Below are 25,717 nucleotides of genomic sequence, written 5' to 3' on the forward strand. Positions count from 1 at the left end.
CATCCATTAATTATCTTTTGAGGTTTCCTCACAAAAATTTTATCAGGGGAAGCCTTCAGGCGACATCCCTCTTGGGAGACTTATTACAAAAATCAAAATACAAACAAACAGTTACTAATGAAACCTAACCAAAAGTATATGGACTCTAATCTACAGACAACAATAAAACAAAATATTCAGAGATTAAGCGTATTATGTATCCAAATGAGAGAGTTTGAAGGTTCTTGGAATTCTAAATCAAGCTCTCCTACCGGTAGACTTTGCAACTATAGAAATGAATCTCTGGATCATATTCTCAGTTTATGCCCCTGGCTCAGTGATGTCCATAGTAATGTTTCACAAAAAGAAAGAGGAATTTGCTATATTCGATATGCACATCAACATTTGTCTCTTTGTAATTCTAGGACATGTAATAATGGATGTACATTTGTTTTTTGAGTGCAACCTTGATGTAAAGTGCTTTTCCTCTTCAAGCACCACCCATGTACAAACTGCCCCACAGCCGTGTTGCAGGTTGTTACATCCATATACGATACAAACACATCAATTGCACATCACAAAAAGTCTCTTTCAGTCATTTGCTGTAAGGACGTATAAACCCGATTTCTTTGTCCAAAAGAATCCCGTAGTATTTATCCAAAATCCAAGCTTTATTTCTTTTTAAGACACAGTTCTTGACAGCCGACGCGTGTTTCGCCCCTATGGGCTTTCTCAAGGCAAATCTTCAATTTTTACGATACTTTGTCTTCCAATACTAGAGTATAGTATGCTTCTTTTGAAGGGCGTCCGCCCAATCACCGTCTTCCACTGAAGTCGTGTTCCAAACACCGAAGTCGCGTTCCAAACCTGGTTTGGAACGTGACTTCGGTGGAAGACGGTGTTTATAATTCAAGTTGGAACTTATCATGGCTCCACAGTGAAAACGAGGAGAACTACAACCTCTATTAGAGTGTTACTAGAATTGGATATTGGTGATTGGGCTGATGGGTTTGTATCGTCCATAGTAATGTTTGTTACGTTCCTTCAAGCAGCTATCTTTGCAAACTTTAGAAAAGAAGGCTATCACAGTTTGCTTTCAGTTACAATCCAATTCTTTTATCGGGAAACTGACACGATTTTTGGACATAGCTTATGATAGACTAAAAGCAATTGACAGCACATCTATTCATTGCGCAGAAATAACTACATAAGTTTTATGCGCTGTAAAACTGCAGGGCATTTCTTGTTAATTATGATTCCAATGTATGATAATGGATAATTGAGTGATATTCAGATCCTTATTTTTTAAAATCTTTTTATGTTGTTTAAAATAGGGTATAAGTTTTAAATGTATCCAATACTTTTTACTACTACTAAAATTAGGAGGTCTTGGCATATACTCAGAACACCTTTGTGCAAATGGTGAATATACCTCCAACCAACCACTAGCAAAGACAACCTGTCTGGCTTGCAGTTAACGCCATAAAGAAAAGCCTCCCACCACCAAAAAAATAAAAAACAAGCAAGGTCAATAGTGCAGGCCTCCAATTTAAGCCCTGAAAAAAACCATTTTAAAGAGCATTACAGTGGGGGTAAAAGGGATTGGTACATGAACACAGTACTTTTATGACAAAGTCTTTAATGCACGACATCTAGATTTGTAGATGTGTAACTGAATAACAAGAATGTTCTTCACTAAGCAATTCTAAGTGACATCCTAGATAACTATCGAGAAGCTTGACTTGTATCGGATGTCACACAGAGGTGAAAAACATTAACGTATTCACCACAGTTGCACTGCATGTAATTGTAACCATTCTACACAGAAATAAAGCAACACAATTCCATTTCCGTATTTAGAATTCTGAGAACAGGCAGGATGTAAATAGTCATGCACTTGGGAGCCGTTCTATGTCGAGATTAACATGACAGAGCAACAAAAATATAGTGTTCACATCAACCCACCACAATATTGTAAGGTGATTACATAATTACTATTTTTTTTAACTCCGCCTCTACTTACTTTTAGGAGGAAAAAATAGGTGCAATTAAGTACAGTAATTATACACTTACTAGTGGTTATGATATCTTTACTGTGCAATACATCACACGTGATGTAGCGATGACCCTCCCCGCAACCCTTCGGAGAATCGTTTTACTGTAAACACCGAAACACACACTTCCGATATAGTGACATTAGCCCTTTGCAGAAGAGTTAGCAAACGGAGGACAGACCATGCCCACTGGGATTATGCGAATGTGCGGGTGCGGTGGTTTTTGCATAATTATGGAACGATAGCATCTGCCACACATCTGCTGCATAAACTGTAGATTTTAACAAACAAAACAATTTTGTTTCTAGCTCAAACGGTTTCAAAGTTACTAAAAACGCAGCAACACATTTTTCTGCGCAGTGGAAGGCTATTTGCAAAGGTTGGCTGGTCACATTTCTCTTGCTTATTGCTATGTGTGCGTGTTAAACTGGTAATAACGAGGTGCAACTATTGCTCAGACGGTACTAACAAGTGAAACAATAATAAAGTAATACTATCAGAAAATGTGCCGCATTATGCCATTGATATATATAGCATTTTCTTGATGCATAATTTAGTCAAACCTGCCGCTTAATTTAGCCCTCCCCTGCTGCATAATTCCATTGGCCCCGGGACAAACCTATCCAGATCAATATGATTTAAATCAAAAATCCTCTACCTATTGTCATGTTCGTTGTGAACAGTCGCACCATGGAAGCACAGCCCTGTCAACCATCACTCCTATAATAAAGTGACATCAGCATCACCAGCTAATAATATCCCTGTAGGCACAAGGTCTCTTCCGCATAGAAAACATGTGCCATTCAGGTGTGGTCAGGGCCTGGCTACCTCTGCCCATGCAGAAGATTAGTTGCTTTTCTTGGCATCCTTCAATGAAGTGTTTTGGAAAAAGACAACCCATAGCCTTTATGAATGCCCTTTCCGCACTTCACTCTCAGGGGAGCGAGGGTGAGCACTCACAGATTCTTTTCATGTGGGTAGTGTGGAAGGCAAAGGACCAGAACTCAATTGGGGTAATGCGATAAAGAGTTACAATCCTGCTCACGATTCTAGAACTTTCAGTTCCCATCCCTGTTAACTGGTTGTGAGAAAGTGACTCTGTATATACTGGACCAAAGTAAGGTACAGTATATGCACAGAGTCCACAGTCTCCAGAGGTATGGCAGAGACTAAAACTAGATATAGCCTTACTCTCCAAAGTGGTAGCTTGGACGAGCAGTAAGGCAGTACCAGAGGACAGTGCAAAGCATTTGTTGTACACACTCAGTCAGCAAAAGGTTTCCCACACTCAAGAATTGAACTCTAGGCCAATTGTTTTGTATCAAAAGATATACATATTTATTTCTAGAACCAACAAGGTATCAAAATATACTTTCTCTGCATAGATTACTTCAGTTAAATACTTTTCGAATAGTCAATAGTCTCTTTGAATACAATAGTTAGTTTGTTGCAATAGGCAACACAATTTCAAACACAATCTAACATTGAGCTCAATGGGTTTTTCTAGGTAAATGCAATTGATTACTTTTTGGATTACTTTTCTAATCACAGGACTGGATCTTAGATTCAGTCCCAGGACATAAGCTGTAAACAGTTAAGTAAAAGCGTTTTGGTTACAATAGTAATTTTTAAGGAATATTACTGTATTCTAAAAGTTGACAGAAACTTTTTCAGATGAAATCACCAATGTTATCCCATGGAAGGAAATTCAACTTGCAGGTAAAGTATGTTCACGTTACTTTTGTAACCCAGTACTGGACTCCTAGGTTCAGCACTGGGACTTCTATCTAAAACAGGTAAGCAATTACGTTTTGGTAGTTGGTATGATTTTTAAAGAATATCTGTAGTTTCTAAAAATGGACACTTGGAAGAAATTTCCGAGAAAAACAGTCAATGGTTTCCTATGGAAGAAAGTTCAGGTTACTGGTAAATACGGTAAAGATTACTTTGCAGGGTTTGTGCTGGGCTAAAAGATTCAGCACTGAGGTCTCTCCTGATAACAGGTGAGTAAATCGGAATTAGTTGTTCGGCTGATTGTAGGTGAATATTTTAAAGTTCCAAAACTCCACACTTAAAAGAATTACTAGGTGAAAAACAGTCAATATTAGCCTATGGAAGAAAAGTGAGTTATCAGCTTTTAGGTAAGTACTCGACTGGCAGTGTTAAGGTTCTAGGCATAGACTCAGGGGTCTCCCAGGGTCAGGTAGGTACAGTTGGTACACCCTCAGCGGCACAGGGGCAGCCAGGTGCAGAGGTAGTTAGGCCCAATGTTATCCAATGAGAGGCAGGGGGCCTTTGGTCGGTGGCTGCTGGCTAGCAGGCCATGCGGCTGTGGAAGCTGGGCTCCTGGTCACTTGCTCAGGGAAAATGGGGAAGTATAATAGGGCAAAGGTTGCATTGCCAGGGGCATTCGGGCGGCTGGGTGCAGGGTGCTTTTGAGCCATCGGGCGCTCAATGTTAATCAATGGAGATCTTGGAAAGTGGAAAAAGGCTGCAGGCTCGGGGACGGAGATTCTTCAGGAGCGACCAGCACTTTGAGAGGTAATTTGGGGTCTTGGAGGATAGGTAGGCACCCAGGAGTTGGTCACAGGGGGCCGTGGGGCGCTGGGTGCAGGGGTGTCTTTTGAAGTCAGGAAATCTTACCTTCAGCTGGTCGCGGTTGGAGGGGTCCCTGGTTGTGAGGCTGCAGGCGTCATCTGGTTCATCGAGGAGGTTCTTTGGGCACTGGACTTTGGGTCCCAGTCGCCAGGGGGAGGTCCTCGTGGTCTTGGGTCACTCAGGCACAGGCCAGGCTTGGAGGGTGCAGAGTGGGCTGTATTCGCGGTTCCTGGCTGGCACCAGGGGTATTGCTGTTGGAGCAGAACCACTGCTTGTGGGAGTCCCAGTCTTTCAGAGGTTCAAGACAGGCAGTTCCTCTGGTGTCTTCAAGGTTGTTGCTCACAGGAGTCGCTGGGATTTAGCAGGAGCAGGTTCAAGGATCGACAGGCCTGTAGGGCTGGGGCCAAGTCAATTGGTGTTGTCCTTTTGTTAGCAGCTGCACAGCGGGTCCTCTTCTTGATCTTCTTTCTTGTTTTCGTATCGGGATCTGAGGAAGGAAGGTTCAGGGTTCCCCTAAATACTAAATTTAGGGGCGTTACAGGTAGGGTGAAGGCAGGGACCAATAGGTCCTAGTCCTGGGGTGGGTACACCCCCTAACCTGCTCCTCTCCTGTGGGAGGGGGGCAGGAGCCTAGCTGTGAGGGGGTAGGGCTCCCCATCCTCAAGATGGCGGTAGCCCGTAGTTGTGCTTCACCTCGCCTCCTCCACCTGAGGGGTGGAGTTGGCACAGGCTGGCACACCCCCTTTCCTGACGTAGGGTTTCCCGCCAGTCTTCACGCCAGAGTGGGGGTCAGAACTGGTGGGGGCCAGTTGCGGAGTACAGCAAGTGGCCTGGAGATGCTCACAAAGGCGGCATATGCCTTTGAAGCTTCCCCCCTGCCCATCCTGGGGGAGGAGACCTAGCACATCGCCCAGGATGTGCATTGTTGCAGGCCCAGGAGAGCGGGGGGGCTCTCCACCCAGGGGTCCAGCAACATGTCTGCTTTGTGGCATAGGCAGCCTCTCAGACCAGACGTAGATTGTAGGTTAGGTTTCAGAGGGCATCTCTAAGATGCCCTCTGTAAAGCATTTTACATTAAATCCCACACTGGCATCAGTGTGGGTTTAATGCGCTGAGAAGTTTTTTTTTTTTTTAACGTTTTTATTTGCATTTTATCATAACTTAACAGTACAATCATGTAATCAGCAGTACACATCTCAGTTTCTCTCACCCTCCACCCTCCCCACAGTACCTTCGTTAAATATTTAATTCCGATCTTGCCCCATGTCCAAAGTGCCGTATTGTGGTTATCTATATGTTTGGGACAGCTGAGTTCCCGCGGTGTATTCATAGGGCCGTTTATGCCACTTTTTAAGCCCCACTCATAGCCCCCCGTCCAAACCATGATAGTGTCGCCATTTTCCCCAGACCTTACGGAACTTCTTCGGGCATCCCCTTGCTTTGTAAGTGACCCTCTCAGCAGCCATATAGAGGTCTAGACCTGTCCTCCATTCATCCAGTCTTGGCGGTTGTGACGCTCCCCAATACTTGGCTATGTCTCTTTTGGCCACCACTAGCGCCAGTACCAGAAAGGTCAGTAAGGGGCGCGTTAGGTCCACATCATTGGTCATGCCCAGGAGGGCCAACCTAGGTTCCGGTTGGAGTTGGATTTCCAGCACCTCACTCAACTCCTCAAAGACTTTACCCCAGTACTCCTGTATCTTTCTACATGACCATACGGTGTGATAGAAGTCTCCCTCCATGTCCCTGGATTTGAGGCACGTCGTGTTCTCCGTCCTCCCCATTTTGTGGAGCCGTACTCTGTCATAGTAGGTTCTGTGGAGTACATTAAACTGGATGAGGCGCAGTCGGGATTTAATTGCCACCTCTCTGGGATGCATCAGTACAATGTCCCAGTCGATATCCTCCATGTCTCCCAAAGCGGTCTCCCACGTCTGTCTGAGCTTAGCTAGGTCGCCCAGCATGTTATTTGTCAGTGTTTTGTAGGTAAGTGAGACTGCCTTTTCCGGTATGCGCTCCTGTAGGAGGCGTCCCTCTAGAGGTGCGTACTCCGGCAGTTCGTCCGCTTGGATATCTTGGGCTCGCCAAGCAGGTTGTAGCTGCGCGTATTTAAAGAACTGTGTACGATGCAGTCCAAAGTCCGAGCCCAGAGCCGTAAATGGTTTTAGCGATCCCCTGGACACTATGTCCCCCAAGGTGGAGATACCCAGATCGACCCACCTCTGGAAGCCCTATTATTTGTTTAATTCTGTTAGCCATGTAAAATGCCATATCGGCGTCTGTCTTGTGGGTTTCATCCCCCACCCAGTGCGTTTCATAGCTTTATTCCAGAGTTGCAAAGTGATTCCTGTAGTCGGGAGTATCTGCCCCGTCTGGCGCCCCCGTATAGATAGTACATCAACGGCCTGTGGGACATCCTGTGTCTTTCAAGGGCGTAAGTTGGATTATCTACCTGCGCGTGTATCCAATCATTAAATCGGAACTAAGTGCTCCGCCCAGTAGTATGCTTCTAGATTCGGGAGTGAAATCCCACCGCTGTACTGATGTCTCTGAAGGGTATTCAGCGACACTCTGGGTTGTTTACCCAGCCAGAGGAAGGACCTCAGCTCGGCATGTATTGTCTGGAACACCTTTGAGGGAAGTGGGTAATACTCGTTCTGTAGGGCGTACAGGAACTTGGGCAGTGTGATCATCTTGAACAACGTGGCCCGCCCTAAGAGCGTGAGGAGGAGCTGCCTCCATCGGACCGCATCCGTTGTGAAATTCTCTAGAATTCGGTGCAGGTTCTGTCGGTACGACAGCTGTCTGTCCAGGGTGACATACACCCCGAGGTATTTGAAGCCCTCTACCGTCGTCAGCAATCATTCCGGGAGGTCCGACCAGGTTCCCTGTCCCTTAGGGTCGTAAAGAATCGATTTGTGCCAGTTAATCTGGTAGCCCGCGTGCTGCCCGTACTGTTCCAGTTCCCGGAACATTTCCGGTATTGTCGTCTCTGGGCGAGTGATATACAAGAGGCTATCTTCCGCGTAGAGCGATATTTTTTTTTCTTCCTAGTCCCTCTCACCTCTTTTGAATCCCTTAATGGCTATATTCTGTCGGATCTTAGCGGCGAGCGCTTCTATTGTAAGCGCAAAGAGAAGGGGAGATAATGGGCATCCCTGTCGGGTCCCCCTTCGAATCGGGAACTCCCGTGAGGTTACCCTGTTTACTCTTACTCTGGCACTAGTTTCAGTGTACAGCAGTCAAACCTATTGTCGGTATTTGGGGCCGAACCCAAATTTTTGCAAGACGCCCTCAAGGACCGGCCAATGGACAGCGTCAAAGGCCTTCTCGCCGTCCAGGGATAGGAACCAGTGCGGGTTCTCCCTCCCTTGTACTTCCTGTGGCCAGTTGTGGGTGCGACAGAGATTTAACCTGGTGGCTCTCTCAGGAAGGAAACCCGTTTGGTCTAGGTATACAAGGTCTGATATCACCGTGCGTAGCCGCAACGCCAGGATCGTTGCCAGAAGTTTCGCCTCCATGTTCAGGAGGGAGATGGGACGGTATGAAGCGCAGTCTACCTGCGGCTTCCCTTCTTTATGTATTGGGATTATCGTTGCCAAGCACAGGTCTGGGGGAGTCTCCCATCTTGTTAAGCCCCATCGAAAAGTCCCTTAAGATGGCGCGTCAGCAGATCCGCTGTGCGCTTAAAAAATTCTGCGGGGAACCCATTCGGGCCCGGTGTTTTACCCGGTCGCAGTCTGGCTATGGCTCCCGATATGTCCTCTATGGTGATGTCAGACTCCAAGGCTTGCTGAGCCTCAGGGGTCAGGGCAGGTAGGTGTATTCGCTCTAAGTAGTGTAAGGCCTCCTCGGTTGTCCCCAGGTCTCTGGCCCTGTAGAAACATTCGTAGTGATCAGGAAATATTTCCGCGATCTGAGTATCAGATCCAACTAGCAATTCCTCCGAGTCCCTGATTTGCTCCACCCATCTGGCTGCGCGTTCCTTCTTACTAAGCCACGCTAACAGTTTGCCTGATTTATCCCCTACATCATAGAGGCGGTGTAGGGTGGCCAGGGCCTGGGTTCTGGCCTCCCCCGTCACCAGCTCTCTGTATTGCTTCTGCTGGTCCGTTAGCTTCCTAAGTATTCTATCCTCTTTTGATGTCCGATAGTCCCTTTCCAAGTCTAGAATAGCTGCCTCCAATGCAACCGTTTCAGCGTGGAGCTTCCTTCTGTCCTCTGCCAGCCTGCATTGCACCCGGTCTCGCATCACCGTCTTTAGTGCCTCCCAGAACGTCACCCCGGAGGGGACCGTCCCCTCATTCTCGGCAATATAGACCTTTATGTTGGCTCTTAGGACCCTGAGGACATTTGTATTCTGTAGATCCCATGCCGTCAGTCTCCAGGATCCTCCCTTCGTATGTCTCCCCATTCCTACCTTTGCTAACAATGGGGAGTGATCGGAAATCCCCCACTCCTGATATTCCGCCGTGTCATCTCCTGTCAGGTGTTGCCGAGACAAACACATAGTCCAGTCTTGAATATACTTTGTGCGCCCCGGAGAAAAAGGAGTAAGGCCTCTGATCTTGATGAAGCCATCTCCAGACATCTGTGAGCTCCACATTGTCCAACATTACGGACAGAGGGGTCCGAGTCCGATCCCTGAACGTCATCCCCATCCGGTCTAGTCCTATATCCATAACATCGTTAAAGTCTCCCCCAAGGATCTGTGTGGTGTCAGCTGTGTCTAAGAGTATCTCCGCCACTTTCTTGAACGTGGTGGCCTGCAGTTTTGGAGGAGCATAGTATCGTGTACATGTGTCTGTTCCAAGTCCCCTTAACTCCTACGTATGTCCCTTGCGGATCTGTCCATGTTTGGGTTATGATGAACGGCTTAGTCTTTTTAATTAGAATTGCCACCCCTCTCGAGTCCGTGATGTATCCTGAGTGTGCCAAGACCTTGTATTGTCCCCTGGGCAAAAAGGCACAGTTAGTACCTTTAAGATGGGTTTCCTGCAATAATATTATGCCAGGGTGCAGTCTTTTAGTGTATGAATTCACTAATCCCCTCTTTATCTTACTGCCAAGCCCATTAACATTCCACGTCAGGACGCTGTATCCCCATCGGTCTCGGGTCTGTCTCACCTGCTCACCCGCAATCTTGTAATGTGTGTCTCATAGTGTAGTCGGTCATCTGTGTGTGAAGGTGTCTCCTGGAGTGCAGGAGTGCGCAGCCACTGTAACATGATTGTCCCCCACTTTCAATTCCAACTCCCCCCCCCCTCCCTCTTCCCTGTTCAGCCCCCAACGTGGTGCCCGTCCCATCCCCCTAATTAATTGGAAACGTCAATAACTTCCCCCCCCCCCACCCCACCTCCCCCACGTCAGTCTCAACTTCCACAGAAACAAGACTGTTGGTGGAATAGGCCTGTCGCCCTCCCCTGTGTCCCCCCCCACTTAAGCTAAAGGAAGAATTTGTGCAACCACTGGGCTGCCGCTTCCCTTCCCTGCTCGGTCAACCTAGAAAAACAATATGCATATCATGCAATTAAACAATAGTCAATAAGGAAATGAGGTGTGTGCTTGTAACTTGCGTGCCCCTGTAGCGATGAGCTGCTATTCCGGATATCAGTTCTGTCCTTCATCAGGAATGGGAGTCCTGTGTCTCAGTGTCCGGATCATCATAAGACTCACCTCTTCCCCGCTCCCTAGATTCCCCTTCCCCCCCTCCCCCTCTATCCTCAGTCTGTGTGCCTGTTTCTTAGCGCCGGGACACCCCATTGCTGGGGCAGCTGCTGCGCTTCACCAAATCCAGAAATAGAAAAAAATCTGGTGGGCCGGTCGCTTCCTGTTCCAGCTCATGGATTGCGGTGACTAGAGGATGTAAGGATTGTTCCACTACTTCTTCCCCCTCTGATGTTCGGCCACCTGTGTCGTCCTCTTCCGAGCCAGTATGATTTACCAGGCAGCTGAACCTGGATTCCGACGTCGCTTGTTTCTCTGCTGGCGTTACTGGATTTTATCTCCTTCGTCCCGTCGTGTTGGGACCAGGATATGGAGTCGTCTGAGAGAGTCTTATGGTCCGCGGTTTCTGGACTCTTTGGGCCTTAGGAGGGCTCATCCGCAGATTGGCGGTCGCTATCTCGGACCTTATTCTGTGGCCTTCCTCCTCCGCCTGCCGTATCATCGGACGTTCCTCTAGCCACTGCCAGGCCTCTTCCGGTCGGTTAAAAAAGTGTGACCTGCCCTCGAAAAATACTTTCAATTTCGCCGGGAAGAGCAGCATGTATGACATGTGTAGATCTCGCAATTTTGCTTTCACTGAGTCATAGGAGCGTCTTTGTTTCTGTACCTCCTGACTGTGGTCCGGAAAGATCATAATGTTCGTGTTGTCTTGTCGTATTTCACCCTTCTTTCTAGTTTCTCTTAGTAAGAGATCTCTGTCCGCGAAATTGAGAAACCGTGCGATGATCGAACGTGGCCTCGCTCCCTCCGGCAGCTTCGCCAGCAGTGCCCTATGTGCTGTTTCGATGACAAAACAGTTCGAGAATGGAGCCTGCGGGAAAGTTGTTGTTAGCCATGAGTGTAGGTAGGCAGCCACATTCGTCCCCTCAATGCCTTCTCTAAAACCTACGAAGCGCAGGTTGCTGCGTCTCGCCCTGTTTTCCGCGTCGTCCACCCTCCGCAGCAGTTGCCTGTGTGATGCTTGGAGTTCCGCCATGTCTTTTTGGAGGGTGGTGAGGGAGTCCTCTGCCTCGCCAATCCGTTTCTCCGCCGTCGTCACCCTCTCTTTCAGGTTCCGAAAATCCTGGCGCAGTAGTAGGACCTCCGAGGCCACCTTGCCAATTTTGCCTTCCAGCCCCACTCTGAGTCCTGTATGTCCGTCCTGGACGCTTGGATCGCCTCCAAGAGCATGGCGGTGTCAGCGCGTGTACCGGACGCTACCGGGATCATTTCCTTCTGTGGACGGGCCGTGGCATAGTTGTCCATTGTTTCCTGTCTAGCAGTTTTAGCCACCAGATCCCTTTTCCCCATCTTGTCTCCCTGTACTATCACGTCTTACTGTAGGAGTCTCTTTCTTGTCCCTCCTTGTCTGTTGGGCTCCCGCGGGGGAAGGAAGCAAAGTGAAGGGGAAACCGCGACGGTGGTCGTGAATCACATCTGTATAGGCCGCTGTCTGTGATAGGAGAACACTACTCGCCAGGTCCCGCAACTGAGAGTGGGCTCCCAACTGGTGCAGTAGACTTGGGGTTTGCTGGCCTTCCTATAGTTGTGCTTCACTGCCTCCAGCAGGTATCAGGGTCACCATAAAGCGTGGGAAGTCTACTGAGCTCACTTATTCTTGTAGCTCTTGTGGGCTGTGTTCCGTGGGATCAATGTTTCTCCCCCCTCGTGGGGGGTCCTATGTAGTCTGTGCCGCTACGTGGGTCAGGCCCCACTTAATATGTCCTGTGGCGCGCCCCTTATGTTCTATCCCTCTCCTGAGGGCCTGCGTGGCTTGCCGGGGGGCCGAGGAAGAGAGGGCCCAGGAGCCGCAGTCCCCGTTGCACGATGGCCCTTGCAATTACATGAGTTGAAAATGAGCGCGGGAGGTCGCAGCCACCCGTGTGTCTTCTACCCAACTGTCTAGATTGCCTCCTACGGTCTCAGATGGAGGGTCCCAGTGGCTGTGTTTAGGGGGCAAGATATGGAGTGCAGTCTGGGTGGAGGCGCCAATTGCCGCCCGCGCTCCGCAGGTCGCAGATGCTCTGCCTTTCCCAGTCCTGCCGTTGCTGTTCTCCTCAGTCCTCGGAGGCGCGGCCCCTCCACGAGCCCCACTCAGGCCCGCGCCACCTCCCGCAGCCGCAGCTCCCAGTGCCTCGGAGAGCTCCTCACATTCAGTCGGAGCAGACCCACCAACAGTCTCCACCAGGCGTCCCCGCCTCTCCGCCCGCGAGCCCCGACAGGGTACACAGCGGGGGTGACCCTGCGCCTCCTCCTCGTCCAAGCGCAGGGCTCAGGCCCTGGGCTCCTCGGAGCCCGGTGTCGCAGGTCGATTCCCGCTCTCATGGGGACACTCCACTGGGGGGGGGGGTCTTTACCACGGCCGATGTTGGTCTCTTTGCGTGCTTTGGATAGGTGAGATCACCGCCCGTTGCAGTGTCCGATAGCGGGGCAGTGCTACTCCCGGTCCAACAGGACGCGTCCAGCCGCCATCTTGGTGAAGGGGTCCCGCGTGGTCCGTTCTTCTAAGGCGAATTTCTTCAGCTGGACGGCAAGATTCGGCGAGTCCTCTACCTCCGCAGGCTCAGTGTTCGATCCGGTCTCGTAGTTGCCGTATTTGGGAACATTGTGATGTAAAGTAAGTCGGATTTGCAGCAGCTCATCAGGAGCTTCTCTGAGGTACATCCTACCCGGCCATGCTGTTGGCCACGCCAAATGTGCTGAGAAGTTTGATATCAAACTTGTCAGTCTTCAGTGTAGCCATTATGGTGCTGTGGAGTTCGTAATGACAACCTCCCAGCACCATATACTCTTAATGACATCACTGCACTTAGTGCACTTAGTGCACTTAGTGTCCAGGAATGGCCCTGGGTACTGCAGGGGCACATGGCTCATGCACCTGTGCCCACACCACTGTCATAGGGCACCCAGCTAGAGGGGTGACTGATGTATGCCAGGGCAGTGGGGTTGTGGGCATGGCACACGGGGATGTGTGCCATGTCGACTGTTTAGTTCTGCACCAGGACACTCAGCCTGGAAAGGCAGTGTGTGTGTGTGTCAGGGTGCAGGGCCCTTCCAGTTCCAGTTTTTGGAATTTGAGTTATTTCGATGTTCGATGGACATGTGCAGCAGTCTCACTCCTGTGGTGCCAGCTTTGGAGTGATCAGGGCTGCAGTCAGGACCTCACTGAAAATTAAAGACTTCGGGAGATCTAATGCAGCATCCTCTTCTGTAGTTGTGGTCTCACTGGGAGTGTGCAGACGGGATGAGAGGCCGACAGTTGTGGCTTTCTCGCTGATCAGGGTGCACACTCAGCATTTGCGGAGCGCACAGGCTCTGACATGGACGGCTGTTGACATAGCATGACATTTGCTTTCAGTAGACAACATGATATGGTTAACACTGAGAACCATTTAGGGAAAACTGAGAAAGCTTTTTCACACATGGATCTCTCTTGGCTTCTCTCCTGCAGTCTCTTGCTCTCTGGCTTTTCTTCATGACGGTAACTTGCGAGACTTTCTCCTCTTGGACAGTTTCTCTTCCTACAGGGCCAAGGAACACTCTCCCTGTCTCAGCAAGCAAGCAGGTGTCTTGGATCTAGGCAGCTCCTCACGCAGAAAGTGCAGAATTCAGGTGATAGCCTATCACTTCCAAGAGACTGCCTGTGATGCAGACACCAGCTCTGCTTACGAAGCAGTTCTTCGAGTACTCTGCAGAACACCGCCTTCTTTGGTTGTGGAGAAATTGGAATTAGAACTAAGTGGAATGGTTTGGATCACACTTTTATACACATCTTCCACTGTTTAAGGTTTTAGAACCTGTTTGAGCGGTTTCTCTTTCAAATGTCATTTTCAAGCTGCTCTCCAGTCACAGCCTTTGTGGGAAGCCAGCACCAATAGCACTGGCTTCAAGCAGAGTATCCCAAAAATGGGCACAACAAAGAGATTTTTCTGCCCGACTGGTATCACCTTCCTGAAGCAGTAATCGGGGAGCGATAAATGACAGGTCCTACCTTAAAACTTCATCACTTTGAATAACAGAAATTGCATGGGGTATTTGTGAGTAGGCACTACCACACAGACCATTCACAGTGTTCGGGTTTGGGGGCGACGTGGGTGGTGCAAATGTTGTTCGTGCGGCATGGATAGTCAAAGTCCTGTGTGCGCTGACCCCAGCACATGTTCAATGAGTATAGAATACAGGAGCATTGCTCATTGGGCATAGCCATAGACTATGACCTGTGTATACTGCCGACTGGCAATTGTGCTCTGTGCAAAGTGGAGGCAGTGGTGCAGTCATATAGCAAGAACGAAGGTTACGCACTGTGGTCAGGATGCACTAAGCCCAGGGCATGACAATGAGCCATACTCTGCCTTTAGTGCCGTCTGGGCAAAGCTGATGTTAGGCCTCTTCACAGATGAATGGCCAAAGTCCTATTTGGAAATTGATAGAAAAGGACGCTGCGGTTCTCTGCAAAGAACGCATACCAATCAGCATTGTGTATATATCTGGTGACATAGGATTCCCTCATAACAAAGTCTGTCATGCTTTTGTCTACCCTATACTCCTGACTGCAGCAGAAAAAAGACATGGCTAATAACCATGATCATAGCATGCTACATATCTTGGATGGCCTCCATCCATCCTCATCTGGATGTTGTGTGAGAAGTTATCATTGTATAGCCAAGGATTTTATTTTATTTATTTAAACTTATTGAGCGTGCAGCTACCCGCAGTGGGTTTCCCGGCGCTAAGGGACAGAAAAGAAGGAGGAGTTAGCATGCTGATCTTACTGATGGAAAGCTTCTATTTACTGTTGAAAGAGCCAAGTTTTCAGTTCCTTGCAGAAACGGAAGAGGTTGGTTTCGGTTTTCAGGGTCACGGGGAGAGTGTTCCACAATTTCGGACCCAGATAGGCAAAGGAACGGCCTCCCATTTTTGCTAGCCTGAATCTGGGAGTGGAAAAATCCCTTGATTTAACGCTATTCAGGCAAGAGGAGAATGAAACATCATCAAAGGGTAACCAATTTGTTAGTTTGGCCATTGCAGAAGGCAGATGTTCAGGAGCCAGTGCTAATTAAAGTATTGATGTATCATCAGATGTAGGGGGACTTAATGAATCGTAGATACTTTCTATTTTGGATATGAAGAAATCAGCTATAGAATTGCATTGAGTCGCATCAAGGGCAGGGGGAGCCGGTGTTAAGTCCGCTCCTGTTAATTTTTTCACAATGGAAAAGAGTGTGCGAGGACAGTTTTGGGCGTTGGTAACCGTGTTAGCAACATAGGTAGCTCTGGCTATTTTACATTGATGGTGGTAGTTCTTAAGGACTTCCTTATAGGCCACTTTATGGGAGGCGGAGTAAGAACGTCTCCATTTCCTTTCGAAGGCCTTGCAGTTAGATCTCATGCGCTTTAGGTCTTCAGAAAACAAGGGTGCAGGAGGTCGGTGGGAGGTAGGGTTCTTGGATGTCAAAGGAAGAAGTTTGTCGATGGTATTACTCAGCCATTTGGATACATTAGTATTTAACATGGATGTGGATGTATCTGTGTTAGGAAGAGTGTTCATCAAGTTCATATTAAAATCAGTTATATCAAGCTTGCTCCATCGACGTATAAGCACATCCTGACTTCCATTATCACTAGTCAAAGTTATGACTCGAGACAAGGCAAAGTGCACGGCATAGTGATCCGACCAATCCAGGGGACGCGCAGAAGAGGCGCATTCGAATGAAAGGTTGGAAAGGACAGGGTCCAGTAAGTGTCCTGCGGAGTGTGTTGGCCCTGAATTGCGTAACAAGATGTTTAGAGCTTCTAGCTCGGATAGAAATGATTTGCTAGCATTGCATTGGCCATCATCTAGATGTAGGTTTAGATCACCAAGGATGGTGAAATTGGCCGCCTTCAGGGATAAAGGGGCAATGGTGTCTGTGAAAGATGTCGTCCAGGCATTCGAGTTTCCAGGGGGACGGTGAATCAAAAGCCCTGAGAGAGTAAACTGGGGGCTGATTGCAAGTTTGAAATGTCCAGCTTCACAACCGGGCAAGGGGAAGGCATCGAAAGTACATGTATAATTAGATTTAAAAATTATTGCGATACCTCCTCCTTTACCCATGTCTCTGTCTTTCCTGACCATTACATAGCCATCGGGAGTCGCCACAGAAATGTCAGGCCCCGAGCTCTCATGAAGCCAAGTCTCAGTAAGGAACACAGCATCAGGTTTTTCATCAGTTAGAAAGTCGTATATGTTGTTCTTGTGTTTCGGAAGCGATCTACAATTTATACTCCAGAACTGTAGTTGAATACAAGAAGGAGGGATTTTAGAACCTCTTGTTCTACCCCTAGGTTTACCCAGTTTAGAAAAGAATTTCATTTGGTTGCACATAGACATCCAGCCCATAGAAAAACCGCAATGAGTGCAGTAGAAATTATGGATTGGCAGTAAGCATAAATTGCATTGTGCAAAAGGAGGGTGTCTGAGGCGTTTTAACTCCTCCCCAGTATAGGTGTTAGTCATACCGTGGTAAGCAGGGGTAGTTGCGGCTGGAACAGAGTCGGTGGCCCCTAGGCCCGTCCTGGCGTGGACGGGCCTGACTCTGGCGCGACTCTGGCGCAGCGGACGCGTCGGACCTGCGCCGAGGCATGCCTCTCCCTTTTATGCTGGCCAATGAAGAGCGTACAAATGCTGCCCCCAACTAAAATGGCTGCTACAGTTGTTTTACCCGCCCGGGACTCAGCTGTCTCAGCGCTCGAGTCGGCTGGAGTTGGTCCGAGTGACGGGGGAGGTTCCGTGATAGCTACGGTGCCGCTTTTTAATCGAGCAGAGGGTAGGGAGGGATAGACCACTTTTCGATTAAGGCGGTAGAAATCGCGCTGAATGTTCCTATAATTTTAAAAGCTTTGTAGTCAAGCTAGTGATAATGATAAAAACACGTTTCCTTAAAGTGCAGCAAAACAAACTAACAAATTAAAATAGCTATCTCCCGGCTTCCGCCTCAGGATGGGAAAAGCATGCAGCAAATTAAAAAAAAAAATATATATATATATATATATATATATATATATATATATAAATTAATTAATTAATTAAATGCGTAGAGGGCTCTCAGGTCATGTAACCCCCCATCTTTGCCCCCATTAGTGACATGTGTAGAAGGAACTGACCAGAAGGAAGCCCGTCCTCCACCAGTGACTCATAGGAAAAAGCTTACCATCTCTATAGAGATCAACCACTGTCTGGACTCCCGCCACAGTCCAAGTGGTCATTTCCATTGAGGTGGTGTAGCACTACCCACGCAGCATGCCAAAGCTGGTGTGTATGATGTACTCTGTCACGTGAGGTAGAGGCTTCATCTGAAGCAGCGATGCGTCACCAATAAAAGTGCCGGCCTGAGAAGTAGCGGTTGGACACAGGGGTGAAAAGACTCTGATCGAGGTCCAGGCCAATAACAATGGGGCAGTGTCCACTAATTGCAAAGTAGCGAGCCACTCATTGAAGTTGGGACACCAAATAATATTGTTCAAAGTTGGGGACTGCCAAACCCCCACAGACTGTATGTTGGCAAAGCTTAAGAGGCGCTACTCTGCACATGAAAGTGTTCCAAATGCAGGTTCTGAACAATTGAAAGTGTTCCAAATGAAGGTTCTGACCTCTCCCTCAAAGAAGCGGAAGAAAGAAGCACTTGTATGCAAAGGAAGGTTGACAAAATAATGACGGACAAAGGCTAGGTCCTCCAGAAGTTCATCTGGGCACGCATCGAAGCAACAGAATGCGTCAGATTAAAGTCAAGGAGATCTACAGGGGAATGATAAATTTGGATACCAAAATATTGGAATGTATTGGATTGCCCAGCGATGGGGTAGCAAGCAGATCGATGTATGGGCTGAGAGTGATCGGAGCAAGTGGGAAAAGGTAGGATTTGGTCCAGTTGTCTTTTAGGCCTGAGAGTTAGGCAAAGTGGCAGAGTGCGAGTAATACCATTGGGGATAGAAGAAATATCCCTCAACTAAATAAGAAGATCATCGGCATAGAGGGAGATTGAATGAACACCATCTCTGAGGGGTATACCCCACACAACGCCCTGCGTGCGCCGGTGAGCCGCCAGCGGTTCCACCACCAAGGAGAAGAGTAGTGGGGAGAGCAGACACCCCAGGCGCATGCCCTTGCCTCTAAGGATAGGATCGAAAATGAAGGAGCCAGTCTTCACATGGGTTAATGGTAGTGTAAAAATATATTGTCTATATACCAAGACCACGCTAAAACTGTTTTTGAAAAGGGGGCACCTTAATTGTGAATGAATCGGCCTTCAAAGTTGCCCATGTATATATTAGCTATGCTCTGTGCGCATGAGGCTCCCATGCTAACTCCTTTCTTCTGCAGGAAAAGCTCACCTCCAAATGCAAAGGTGTTTTCACTAAGCACAATTTTAAGGAATTCAAGGATAAATGTCCTGAGGGCTTTCCTAAGTTGTTTCTGTCTAAATGAGTCTACCGTCTCTGTTGCTGCTGCCTGTGGTATATTACTATAGAGTGCTTCTATGTCTAAGGTCACTAAGATTTGTGTGTATTCATTGTACCTCAGACCTTCCACTACTGTAATCATATGCCTGGTGTGATTAACGTATGATTTGATTCGAGGTACCACCGTACGTAGGAACAAATCCTTATATTTGGAAAGAGGTTCAGTTATGGAACCTATGGTGGCCACAATGGGGTGTAAAGGAGGGTCTTTTTGATCTTAGGCACTCCGTAGACACTTGCCGTCCAGGGGTTCGCAACTGTGAGGAAATAATTAAATTCCCTGTATGTCTGGGCTGGTACCTCATTCGCCGAGATTTTTAAAAATGTATCTGTCCTCTTTTTGATCATTGATTAAAGGAGATAAGTTTGCTTTCTATCGTCTCTAGATTCTTTTTATCCTCTTCTACTGCGTTCAATTTTTTTCTTCCATTCCTAGCATTTTGCTGGTCAGTGTCAATACCATTTCTTGTGTTGCCTCCACTATGAGCAGCATCCAATCTATGGAGCAACGATTACTAATAAGGGACCATTTTTCTAGAAACTGCCTGATTTGTACAAAATGGCCAGGTATATTCTTTACACCTAGTCCTTGCGGTATAGTGCCAGCTCTCAAATACTGGAAACTTAATTCCCCATGGGATTCTAGTTTTTGGATTTTCTTTTTGAGTGCCAGTAATTTGTTCCACTATTCATTGCCCAAATTGGTAGTGTGAGATTGATTGTCAAAAGTCCGTTGGTTGCTGACCAATTTACAAAATTTTTCACCTGTAAAAAACAAAATGTTTTGAGCATCACCACATTATTTCTACGTATATTAATCGGTTTGAAACATGTTAACATCCAACAGAAAAAAAAAAAAAAGAAAATTAGTATGTTTTATCACACCAAGGTGAGACAAAAAGAAATTATAAATTGATGTACCATTTAAAGCAATGACATAAATATGTATTCATACCTATCATAAAGTCTCTGAGCCTTTAACACATTCACACAAATGTACGGATATGGAGCAAATAACAAATAAGGTCAGGCGGTGGGAAACGGGGGGCTCTTTCATGCAGAGTTGTCAAAGCTGCATCCCATGGGGTTGAGGGCACATCCAAGATGTATGGTATGGAAAATATTCTCAGTCCCCATAAAAAACGTGTCAGAAACTAACAATGAAATTGTCCAGCTAGGATCAGTGATCCACTGAATCTGAGTGACTTAAGAAATGCATAACCATTTTCTAATGATTCCCAGTCCCTCGACCAGACTCCAAATTCATACACCAACAGCTCAATAAATAAGACAACAAACTAGGAGACGGAAACAGAACAAAACATATGCAAAAAAATCATCACATGTAGAATCAGACTTCAATATGTGATGACAACCTCTGGAACAATTAGATGGTCACCACAACCATGACAAAAGCAGAATGTGCATGATACAGAAGCTGAGAATACAAAGCATAGGATTTAATGGGGTTTAGTTTAAATCTATTCAGTATTTGGAGAGATGTTTATGATAATAAATTGTATGTCAACTCGTCTTCCTCATTCAAAACAGTAACTATTGTTTACCAAGGATAATAAACGGATTGATTCTGCCATCTGATAAGTAAAATGGATACCTCCTAGATAGGTCATTTTCTCTATCTCCTATTAAAGTTTATTATTCTATTATTCTTTGCACATATCAAATAAGAATTTTGGAACCCACAAGAGTTATATATCTACACAACTAAAGATTAACCAGTCAAACATTGGATAAGTATATTTAAGATCCAGAAATGTATTGTAACACCATTTTTTAGAAAATGGCCATATCTTGGTGTGACGTCATTATAAATTACATGTCAATACAAAAAAGTGAATTTGCTCGATTATGATGGCCATGTTGAATTTATGGATTCTGTAAGAAAACTCAAGATTCACGCTGCTTAAAAAATATTTTCTAGGTGGAATGAGGGCTCATTCCAAGAAAAGATGGTTTTACACACCCTAGAAAAAAAAGTATATTCCATGTGTACTTTCAACAGGTAATTTCCTTTATTCCTAGATCTCTAACATCTTCCCAGGAATCACTGACCAGCAGTAACTCCGGATTACATTCAGGCTTTGGATACCCAGTGTGACATCCAATTTCTATTTTCAAACTATGAAAATTAATTGGTATTAAAGAACAGAGTGGTAAAGTTTAATTAAAGTATGCAACCTTCTAAAATTTACCAGTTAACATCAACAGCACAAATGGAACAAAAACATAGCCACATTTGATCTTTAATGCGAGGAGCCATGAATTAGGAAGCGTTCTGGTTTAGGTGGTGAGCTTACTAATAAATGGCAAATCTGAATGGTTACTAGCCATTACTTAAACTTAACGGAAATGTTCCTTTGGGGTAGGAAATTTGTGGGGAAAAATAAGTCCACACCTACTTGTATTTGAAAATACATACTCATGTAAAAGCAGACACATGTCTTGGCATACCCTACCATTTTAGGATGAACAAAGCAAACACAAAACGATGATGGACGGAGCACTGAAACTTTCAGACACTCACCCCCAGTCACTGATCTGGGTGTAATCCATCATCGTTCTGCTCACTAAGCCACCCCGTTTCCCATAAGGAACAGGGTCAAGACTGATTTCAATACGGCTGGGTCTGAACTTGGGTGGTGAAGTGAGCTAAAGAACGATGATGGATTTAACCCACCTCTAATAGTGACTGGGGGTGAGTGTCTGAAAAGTTTCAGTGCTTTGTCCATTATCTTCTTGTGTTTGCATTGTTTGCCCTAAATTGGCAGGGTATGCCCAGATGTGGGTCTCTTGCTCACTTTGCCACTGGATTCAAACTAGCCTGGCTGATGAGGGATGTTACCCTCGAAACCGGTCCCGGGATGCTTGTTTCGGGTCTAGGGAAGACCTGGCTTGGCAGTTCGGGCTAGAATGTTCTCATGAGGAAGTGTCAAGACTGATTTGCATATGGCTGGGTATGAACTGGGGTGGTGAAGTGAGCTAAACAATTATGATGGATTAAACTCAGATCTGTGACTGGGGTTGAGTGTCTGAAATGTTTTAGTGCTCAGTCCATTATCTCTGTGTTTGCATTATCATAAACAAGGCAGGCCTTCAAATTCAGTGTGTTATTGTTATAGAGATTCACAGAGATCAACAAAGCATTAAAAAGCAATATGCATCACATACAAAAAAACAATAAAAGAGTATAACTTCAAAAAAACGTTTTACAAAAATGTAGAAATTCCATTAAAGATGTACTTCTTTGGGATATGAAGCATGAACCTACAGACATCATTCAATGACTCAACATCATACTTTCGTGAGAGAAGGCATTGAAATAAAACATAACAGTGGATAGTAATATATGCATAAAAAAATTATGTGCACAGCTCTTGCTTTGTTCAGATCATTGGAACCCAAGTCAGAGATAGCACGAGTCGATCACAGTATTCATTACCTGTTAAATATTTATGCAGAAAATGTATTATATAAAAAAATATGTGCTCCCCATTTGGTGAAATTCACAATTCGCTGGAATTTGTGGGAATTGATTTACTGCTATCCAATGGATTCAAATAACGTCGAGGTTTTAAACCAAGAAATATTTGTGCAAATGAAACACGATAAAAATGTAATGTAACACACATCTACTAGCATACGTGTGCATTCATACTCAATCACATAAAAATAAGTGCAGTCGTGCAATGATCGCCTACACATTATAACTTTTTAGCAATCAATTATAGGTAGCTTATCAATGCCATACATGCATAAGAAAAAACGATCAATGCTCTGAAATCAAACATCTGGGGAATCTGCAAAAGATTGGGTCACAATTGACAATATCCATCAATATCCTACTGATACTCAAGAGAGGAAAACGCACACTTCATCTCCAAATGACACAGATAGCTTAAACAAAAACGCACCTGTCCTTATCTCCAAGCACACGGAACGGTTAATTATCCTTGTCTGATCAATGTTATAGCACAGTCTAAACGGAGACATATTGATCAGCCTGGTACACATGCTTTGAGAATGACAGTGTAATGACTAGGTGCAACCCTTCCTGCAACGTGCACAACTGTGCGTTTTTCAGAGCCCCCTGTGGCTCCATCAGCCTTTGAACATTGGAAATGCCTGCGTGTGCCCCACTACACACTGCATTCTTTCTACCTCCCCTCCTTTGCACCAACAAAGAAAATGGGCTATTTTTGTAAACCTCGCTGCAATTGTTACCTCATGCATTTGCCACAAACACACACTTCTACAAAAACAGCGCCTATAAAAAACGAAACCATCCAATTACTTCCAGCAGATACAACGGCTTGAACAGAGGAACGCCGTGCAAAGAATACAAAGCTGTGGGATTTAAAAGGGATTTAAAAGCCTCGCTCAAATGCAGCTTTTCGCACAGAAACAGAAAAGACAGAAAATCAAATGCCCGCACCTACTTGTTTTATTGTAGCCGATCTCTCCCCGGAGTTGGGGCTGCTTTCGCAGACTGCCTTTGACAATCACGAGCTTGGTGGGTAGCTCTCTTCATGGGCGAGTCCTGGAACCGAGAAAACAGCCTCTTTGCGGGGTTGTCTGCCGGGGAGATGGCGATGCAAGGAGAAACTTTGAACATACCCCAGCGTCCGCTTAGAAGCGCCAAGCAGGGAGATTTTCACCGCCATGTATTTAAATAAATACACATATGTTGCATATATTTGTATTCGAGCAGACATGGTCCAGAGATTTCATATTTTCTCTGTAGCGACTCTATAGACATGTATGTAACTAATGATCATTTGCTGAAGATTACAGGGCATACCAATCTAAAACGTTTCAGGAGGAAGGGGATGATAGTGCAAAACCATCGTTTGTTTTCTTTTTCCTTATGTTCCCCAGATTTCTACGCCCAGCGGGGACGATGCCGACTTCGTACAACGCACTATGTACTGCTTTTAATTCAATTTCTTTTCCTCGGTCAGTGTCATCCCTGGGGAAAAGGATTTTCCGCAATTTTGCTTTTTGTTGTTGTTATGCTTGGCAGAATGCACCAGACTCCAGCGTTCCATTTGGGACTCCCATGGTTACGAAAAATAATAACAAAAATAAACATAAAATGATTTGGAACAGAACGCTGGTCTCCTTGCTCTGCAAACCTCCCGAACCTTTCACTTCGCCACACAATACAACAATGGGTTGAAGTCTTACGTTGCCAGCTCTTATACAGATAGTGACGTAACACGCAGCTAATGGCATGCAGGGAAATGTAGTCTTTTGAAACACCAGCTGGGAGCAGAGGGTACTGGGATCTCGGGTGACTCACAAAAAGGCGGAAGTGAGAATAGATTCCGGGCACGTAGTGCTATTTGGCTGCAGATTGCATGGGGTTGAGCTCGTAAAGATTTTTGGCTGCAGATTCCGTAGGTTTTTCAATTAAAGCCCGTGCAGTGCCGAGGGAAGCTAAATGCAAATCTCAACTCTTACGCATGTTTCGGCAAAATTGTACATTTTCGTTTTGAATACTAATTTATTAAAGAAATATTAACAGCAATGCAAGAACTGTAAATTATCGTTTAAACATTACAGTAATGGTATAATGAAAAAGGCCGATGTGGGCTACATGTTTTAGGGGTTTTATTAACGTGTAAAATTTGCAAGTAAAACCTTAACATAAAATATAGTAACGTTTTGTAATGAGAAATGCTAAAGCAGAAGTTTACGTTTGTGAAAAGTTCCTTTTTAAATCATTTCTTGAACAGCAAGATTCTAGAACTAACTCGTTTAAAAAGAACAGCATTATGCTGAAGCAGCACATCTCAAGCTCCATTCTCTGGAACTTTCATCTTCAAGCTCACTGGCCCAGATTTGACTCTATGATATACAGGAAAACTCTGAAGATGATTCTGTTCCAAAAGGCCTTTGTATTACATCAAAAGTGACCTCTTGTGTTTCCTCCTGCCACAAAAATATGCAATTTTCTAGGCAAGATGGCGTCCCTGGAGTAGGATTCCCGGGGGGGGGGGGGGGGGGGGGGGGCTTCCACAGGGGTTCACCATCCATTCACATCCTGAAAACTACGAGGGCCCAGGGTGCCGCCTAAGTAAGCTACGGTTTACCTGGTGGGGCCCCTGCCACGAGCACTGGGCCGTAGCTCATGAACTGAGGTGGCCTGGGTGGATGGCGGCCTCAGTTTGCTGCACAACGCGTGGCCCCCAAGATTGCGGACGGGGGCTGTGACAGTGAGCAAACAGTTTCCAGCAACAGGGAGTGTCACCCTGGAGCTTGCAGCAGGGGCAGTGTCGGTAAACAGAGGAGTCCCCATCAGCAGTGTGGCTCCAATGGAGGAACGCATTAGAGCTGAAGCGCCCCAGAGAGGGTCTTTTTGAGGCCGGATGTCTCGCCTTGCCAGATTGCAGGTGGCCTGAGGGAGAAACCAGAAGGGGGACCACACGCAACAGGAAGTTAGTGCGCTCACCTGGGGGCTGCTGCAGGCCAGCGATCATCCCCTAGATGGTCCGTGGTGGAACGGTGAGAGCCTACTTGGACATCCCGGGATCCAGCATGATACCTAGCCTTCTCCTCTACGGCCTGCATGAGCTCTTGGATCCCTCCACGCCCAAGAATACTGCCAGTGAGTGAAACTGCACCGTGAAAGCCTGGCTGAACGAGCACTGCAAGAACCCCAGCAATGGCGAGAAGATCATGCTGTGTAAATATGTAATATATATTTGTGCAACCCTAATCGCTTCAACTTTTCCTAAAATGTAATCTTGAGTGAATTTGCATGTTGCATATATGTAACTCTAACCACTAGTATCTGTAGTAGGTATATGTACTTACTACCATTCTTATGTGTGTATAGAGTTTTTTTCTGTTTGTATCTT

At 46.2% G+C, this 25,717-nt stretch overlaps 1 protein-coding gene across 2 annotated transcripts in view; it reads right to left on the reverse strand.

The window, feature by feature from the left end:
* CSRNP2 (cysteine and serine rich nuclear protein 2) overlaps positions 1–24,026 on the reverse strand; it is a 102,713-nt gene extending 78,687 nt beyond the window's left edge. Inside the window, exon 1 of one of the 2 annotated variants that reach the window (XR_015309912.1) lies at positions 23,294–24,026. The gene's annotated coding sequence lies outside the window, so the exon portion shown is untranslated. Of the gene's footprint in view, positions 1–23,289 lie in introns of both variants that reach the window. The other variant, XM_086965806.1, reaches the window with a different exon arrangement.
* Between the last annotated feature and the right edge of the window lie 1,691 nt (positions 24,027–25,717).

The sequence above is a fragment of the Lissotriton vulgaris genome, chromosome 1_1 (genome assembly GCF_964263255.1).
Source record: "Lissotriton vulgaris chromosome 1_1, aLisVul1.2, whole genome shotgun sequence".
Taxonomy (NCBI): domain Eukaryota; kingdom Metazoa; phylum Chordata; class Amphibia; order Caudata; family Salamandridae; genus Lissotriton; species Lissotriton vulgaris.